Below are 7,089 nucleotides of genomic sequence, written 5' to 3'. Positions count from 1 at the left end.
CTCTTTTAACGAATGATTAGACTAGAGATATGTTTTAAAAACATAATTTTGGCAACCTTCCGCCTTGATAAAAAGGACATAGAACCTCCTTCTGAATGTAATTTAATTTTTTTTAAACAAAGAGGGGGCATGAGCACACCCCAAGACTGATATCCAAGACTACGACAGAGGAAGAATTTCTTATTGCAGACGAGCCAACCAAAGACAAAGAGTTTTTTTTCAAGGGTTTTCAGACGTCACCCGACCAAGAAGGCCTGACATTTTTTTCTGGTTACAGACGTCACCAAGAGATGATCGCCTGAGGTTCCAGACATCACCTTAGAAGTCCTTTCCCCGGTTAGACGTATCCAAAAAAAACGTGATTTTTTTGCGACAAAAAAATCTCAAACACACAAAAATTGTCCCCCAACGAGCTTTTGTTGATGGTTTATGAATGAAAAAGCCATGATAAACTACAAGTCAGCAATTAACGAAAAAGAACCAAAACTGCACGTAAAATTTTTGCTCAAAAAATGAAAAAGTCGCAAAAGTGCCTTTTTGAGCGTCAAAAATCAAAAAACGTTTTTCTAACGTTTTAATGAAAACTTTTTAATAAACCAAAAAATCCCATGGATTAGCCCCCCTGGGTTCGTTGGCAAAGAAGATTCATAATCAATTTATCGATTTTCCAATCTTGTGAAGAAGCAACTCAATTTTGACAAAAGTTGCTTCCTTGACTACAAAAAATCAAAAAACGTTTTTCTAACGTTTTAATGAAAACTTTTTAATAAATTCAAAAAACCCACTGATTAGCCCCCCTAGGTTTGTCAGAAAACACGCGTCACAGTCAGTTTATCGGCTATACATTCTACAAAAAAGGCGACTCAATTTTGACAAAAATTGCTTCTTTGACTCAAAAAATTCAAAAAAACGTTTTCCTAACGTTTTGAATGAATCATTTAAAAGTTCCACTGAAACCCATTGATTAGCCCCCCTGGTTTTGTTGGAAAACAAGTTTCAAAATCAGTTGATTGAATACACAAGTTTGTAAAGAGGCAACTTGAAATTTGCAAATTTGCTTCTTTTACTTAAAAACTTCGGAAAAACATATTTCTAACGTTTATTAGAAATTTTCAGTAGATAACAAGAAAGCGTTCGGAAAAGCCCCTTCTGTTTGTTTGAAAGCAAGCTGAAAATTTATTTCATCCCCTTGCAAAACTGCAAAGAAGCAACAGAAAAGTGGCCAAATTGTTTCTCTGTTATATAAAAATCGAAAAACGTTTTTTCTAACTTTTTTTCTTATTAAAAAAAATCAATCAATTTTCAAAATGAGCTATTTGATAAACCTCCTCAGTTCATCACAAAACAAGCTTGGAATTTATATAACCATTCTGGAAAACCAAAAAAAAAACAGACAGAAAATTCCTGAAAAGCTTCTGACAAAAAAAACCTGCAAAAAGGTTTGTGTTTTTCTTTGATCTTAATTGCATACTACTGGCCGCGAGCCTAGTTAATGGGGTAGTATGCATTCCTAAGAAAAACCGCCATTTACACTTATTTTGTTTTCATTTGGCATACTACTAGCCGAGCATCTAGTTAATTGAGTAGTATACACTGAAAATACCTTCTCAAGAGAAATAAAAAAGAGAAGATAAGATCTATTTTCTTTTTTTTCTCAAAAAGAAGTAAATCAAACGCTCTCGAATAATTCACCACTCAAATTTGCTTACGCATATAGTTCCTTTAAGTTGCAAAACTCAAACGTCTCTTCTTTTTTGTCCGCGGTCTCAGAAGTTGCCGAAAGAAGTCCCTTTTTCCCCTTTGGCCTCAGTAGTCACCAACTGAAGAGGAGTGTGTTTCCTTTGAGTCGCAGTAGCCACCAAAGTAAAAATGAGCAATTCATAGGTGGCAGATATTATCCAGAAACGAATACAAGCAGTTTAATGGTAGCAGTTGTCCTTAACTTCATAAGAATAGCAAAACAGAGTTTCTTGGAAAAGAGCTTCAAAGTAGACCCAGCATTTAAGCAAACCAGTTTTCTCTGCGTTTCTGTAGCTCACGTTGCCTCGTCGCACCGCATTTTAAATTCTAAAAAAAATTATTTTTTTGCAGAAGTATCAATATAGATTTAGTTTGTTTGGTTTTTAGATTTTATTTGTTCCTAAAACTCCACACGCAAAAAAAAAAGAAAACACTCCTAAAATTCTTCTGGTTCCTTGATTGTGATTAAAGGAGAACAAAACTTACAGGAGAATTGTTGCAAAGTCATATATGTAAAAAAAATTGAACACAATTATTTGGTCCTGTTCAGCAAATCAACGGTACACACGCGCGAACGCTTAGTTTTCCTTTTTTTAAGCAAATTTTTAGCTAGATTTAGCACCAAAAAAAACACATTTAGGACTCTTGTTTTCGTGAAAAGTTGCGTCGCTACTTTTGAATGAAAAAAGCTAGGCTGATTAGCCTACATAAACTTAAAAGATTTTTAATTTACCAAAAAAGTTGCTCCGTAAATTTAGAGCCGTTCTTTACCTTTACTTTAAATACGACAGAACCATTACGAGTTGACTACAGCCGGTTCATCAAGATGACAAAAAAACAGCCAGAAATTACAATACACATTGAACAAGTTCAAAATGACTGAGCTCAACATGAAAAATCAGCTTGATCTCTTACAGACATCCGTTGAGCAGAGAAAAAGCTTCCGCACTCTTTCTTTGTTGATCAACAAAATCAAGGAGAGCGTTGAAAAGCTGAAGACAAACCTTGACAGTATCATGATGGAAAAAGTAAGCTCTAGTAGCCTAAACTCAGTCACGAAACGTCAATCGAACTTGATCTCTCGTCTAGAAAATTTGGAACTAGAAGTCAACAGTCTCGACGATGATGGTCAATTGAGTCAATCATCAACTCGAGTGCGCGATGACATCAGCTGCGTCTCACAGTACTCAAGAAGACAACTCGAGTTGCATCGATTGACACTGGTTTCCCAAAACTCAGAGCAAAACAGCATGACAGTAAAGTACCCTGTCAGCGATGTCTCGTCTCCAGTGCCCCCAAGAACGGTGAAACCATCGTTTTTCCTTCCGCAGGGAGAAAATAAACCCAACCTCTTCGTAAAATTCTTTCAGAGCAACAGACAATTTGCGCAGAATACCAGAGAATTGACTGAAGAATCAGTAAAAAATTCTATGACGGTTGAACAGATAAATCAATCAATGTCGTTGTTAGCAGCCCCAACAACAGCATCAACCCTATTATCCAGAGCAAACATTCAGGAAAGATTTGTCTTGAGTAATCCTCAATTCCCAGAACACAATGTTGTTCTCAGAGAGCAAGAAAACACTTTTAACCAGTTTGCTTCACTTCAACAACCCAACTTTCCAGTGAATCAAACTGCAGTTATATTTCCTGTTGAATCTATTGATAACCAGCCGGAATTAATTCACTCATCATTTGGAGAATTGAACCAGTTCTCTAGTTCAAAGTTGATCACATTGCCTGATATGCCAATGAATCAACCAGCAACTGCCACAGTCAGACCAAAAGAAAGGTCTTCTGTTCCCTTAAATAACAAAAGAGAAGATCAAAGCATACAACGTCTTGCATTAGATTTACAAAACTTACTTCAACATAACAGCTCAGTTAACAAAACCAACATATACCAAACATCAAGTTCAAGCAATTGAAATGAGCAAATGCTTCAGCATCAATTTCATTCAGAGAAAGGAACAAATAGAGTGACAAACCGTTTCAAACACTCCATTTTCAGCTGTTCCAATAAGTGAAAACCAGAGCAGTGGAAAATTGGCGTCAGCAATGTCGTTACCAACAATAGCGCAAACAAACATTTCCCAACTATTTCAGAATCTACATTACCCAACTGGAATTCATTTTAGCAATGGAAATCAAACGGAAGAACCAAACTATGGATTTGTTTTCGCCCCCCCCCCCAAATACAACACTCAACAGCCAAGGTACCAACATTGTTTGCTAAACATCATCTCAGCCACTTAATTTTCCGCTTACTCCGGAAAATCCATTTACAAACTACCAAACAGCCATTCATTCCACCATTACTCAACATATTAGCCAACCAAAGTTTTCGGGAAATTCGAAACAAATTCCAAATTGGTCTTTTCCTGGAAAGCAATTGTTTCAGCCACGAACTGAAATACAAACAGAAACAATCCCCTTTGAAAACAATTTTAATTTACAAAACACAAACAAAAGTTCCATTAAACTTCCACCAATAACAATATCAAATTTCAATGGTAATCCACAGAAATACCATGAGTTGATAAACAATTTTTTCAACCTAGTTCACAATAATACTAGCCTTACGGATACACACCGAATAACATACTTACAGAACTCGGTCGTAGAAAAAGCCAAAGAAAAAATTCGAGCCTACTCGTGTGACCCAGCTTACTACGCGATTGCTTTGAAAGAGCTTATGGATCACTTTGGAGATCACAGCATTGTTGTGAACGCTTTCATCAATCAACTGGAAGCCTGGCGTCCGAACAATGACTACAACAAACAGAATTTTGTATTTTTTGCTTCTTTTCTCAAATGCTTAGTGCAAGCTTTTGAATATTTAGGCTTTAAAGCTGACTTGCAAAGTTCAACATTGATGAAAAAGGCAAAAGAAAGAATTCCACATAAGATTCTGATAAAATGGACAGAGTATACAAAAACATCAATTGGTAATCAACCAACCGTCTCTGATTTTCAGAAGTGGCTTGAAGTACATGCCCAAGTATACGACAAAATAAACAGAGAAAATGTTACTAAGCCGTTTAAGAACTGGAACCATTTCGGTCAAAACAATAATAACATTAGCCGAAATAACAACAACAACGATAATAGGAACAGCAATGCTATGAATCAATTTTCAAATAATTCACAAAACAATTGGAAACAAAATTCATTGCACTCACGTCGCCCTGCAAACCAGTATGGTCAAACACCCTTTCTTCTGCATAAAGATGCTGATCAGTCAAACAAGTCTTGCGAGAAATGCAAAGGAAGTCAATACTCGCAACATGCCCTGAATACCAAAAATGTGCGCCAGACCAAAGGTATGACATTGTGAGCAAGAACAATCTCTGCTCGAATTGTTGAAGCAACAAAACTTTTAAGCAGTCATGTCCTTCCACAAAACGATGCCAAAAATGTAAAGGATTTAACCACCCAACTTTGCATGATCCTTCGAAACAAGTTAAGCGGCCCACCGCTGCTTTCTCAACAAGCAATCCCAATCAGCCGACACAAAATCTAGCAAGCCCCCAAACACCGCCATCCTTTCAACAACAAAACCAAAACAAAAGTACTGACACTGTCAGCAGTTAAAAGAGCCAGCACACAAGATATGGTCAATCGTTCTCTTGTCAACAACAATCACAGCAATAAAATATTCAACGCGCCCATTTGAATGCTTCGAATCCGACCCAAAACTTCAGTATCAACTGAAATACAATTCCTCCTCCTGAATGGTATGAACAACTACAAATAATACCAGTTTCATTTGTAAACGGAAGTAAAGTGTTTGATACCTACGCCTTGATCGACCCCGGAAGCCAGTTCACCTTCCTGCTGGATAAAGTTACCAGCTTTCTTGAGCTTCCCTGCGAAGCACAAGCATCAACACTTTGCTGTACCTAAACACTGAACATGAAATGCCACTGTCCAAAATAAGTGAAGCAGTGACAGTAACGCCTTTTGACAAAGTCAATCAGCAATTCAGCATTGCAAGAGCCTATAGCACGCCATGTCTCAATGTTTCACCCGCTGACGTTCTTGAACTCAATCAATTATGCGACACCTTCAAGGAACTTAGTCACATTTATTTCCCTGACATAGCCAACGGTGCAATAGGCGCCCTTCTTGGTGTCAATACCTTTGCCTTCACATATCGAGTCGATGTAATCTAAGGTAGAAAAAAGCGTCCATTCGGCGTCAAAACAAAGCTTGGTTGGACTCTCGGTGGAGAGTACGAGCTATCTCATAAAACAATGAACACAAAAAGCCCCCGAGCCAACCATTCATTTACCATGTCTGCCGGAAAGATATTGAAGAAGAACCTTTGGACAAATTGGTTCAAAGATTCCGGAAAATAGAAGCTGAAGGTACATTACCCGAACAGAATAAAGACAGCTCACTAGACCAATTAGCAGTGCAAACAATGGAAAACTCAATCTCTCACAACGTTGAAAGATATCAGATTGGCCTTCCTTGGAAACCCGTAAAGAAACTCCAGAATAACTATTTCTGAGCAGTCAGTCAACTAAAAAGTCTACAAAAACGATTACAAAACGATCCCGGTCTCAATCTGAAGTACAACTAGACACTCCAAACAGACTTGGATAAAAATTTTGTCCAGCCAGTCGAAATGCAAGCACCACCTCCCGAGTCAATATGGTACTTACCTCGTCATCCAGTCACTAATCCAAACAAACCCGGAAAAGTGAGAACAGTTGCCAACGCAGCATCAAAGTTCCTCGTTGAATCACTGAACTCAAATCTTCTAACTGGTCCTGATTTGCTGAATAACTTAGTTGGAGTTCCGTTGAGATTGAGAGAACACCCGGTTGCTGTTTTGTCAGACATCGGAGGAAAGTTTATGCAAATTGCCGTGAGACAAGAAGACCAGTCTGCTCTTCGTTTTCTTTGGATAATAGACAACTCCATTCGACAATTCCATTTCACTAGATTAATCTTCGGCGCAACATGTTCACCATTTTGCGCAATTTATGAGCTCAATAAATGTGCAGAAGACAACAAAAGTATATTTCCAGCCGCCTTGAATGCAATTAAACACCACTTTTATATGGATGACTACATCCAGTCCCTGCCAACAATTTCAGAAGCCAAAGAAGTCATATGACAGACAACAAGATGCCTAAAAAATGGTTGCTTCAGGTTGACAAAAAAATTTGTTTCAAACGAACCAGATGTACTCGCTGAAATCTCTTCCGAAGAAAAAGACGAAACAAAAGAGATCACAAAAGTCCTTGGTCAAAAATGGAACATAACAACTGACGATTTTGTCATGATCCCCTACAACAATTTCCTAAAGATGCAACATTGTACACGCAAAGAAAAATA

Source organism: Convolutriloba macropyga, chromosome 5, assembly GCF_964194025.1.
Source record: "Convolutriloba macropyga chromosome 5, txConMacr16.3, whole genome shotgun sequence".
NCBI classification, from domain to species: Eukaryota; Metazoa; Xenacoelomorpha; order Acoela; family Convolutidae; genus Convolutriloba; species Convolutriloba macropyga.
The sequence above is the reverse complement of the archived record's forward strand: the minus strand, read 5'-3'. Positions refer to the sequence as shown.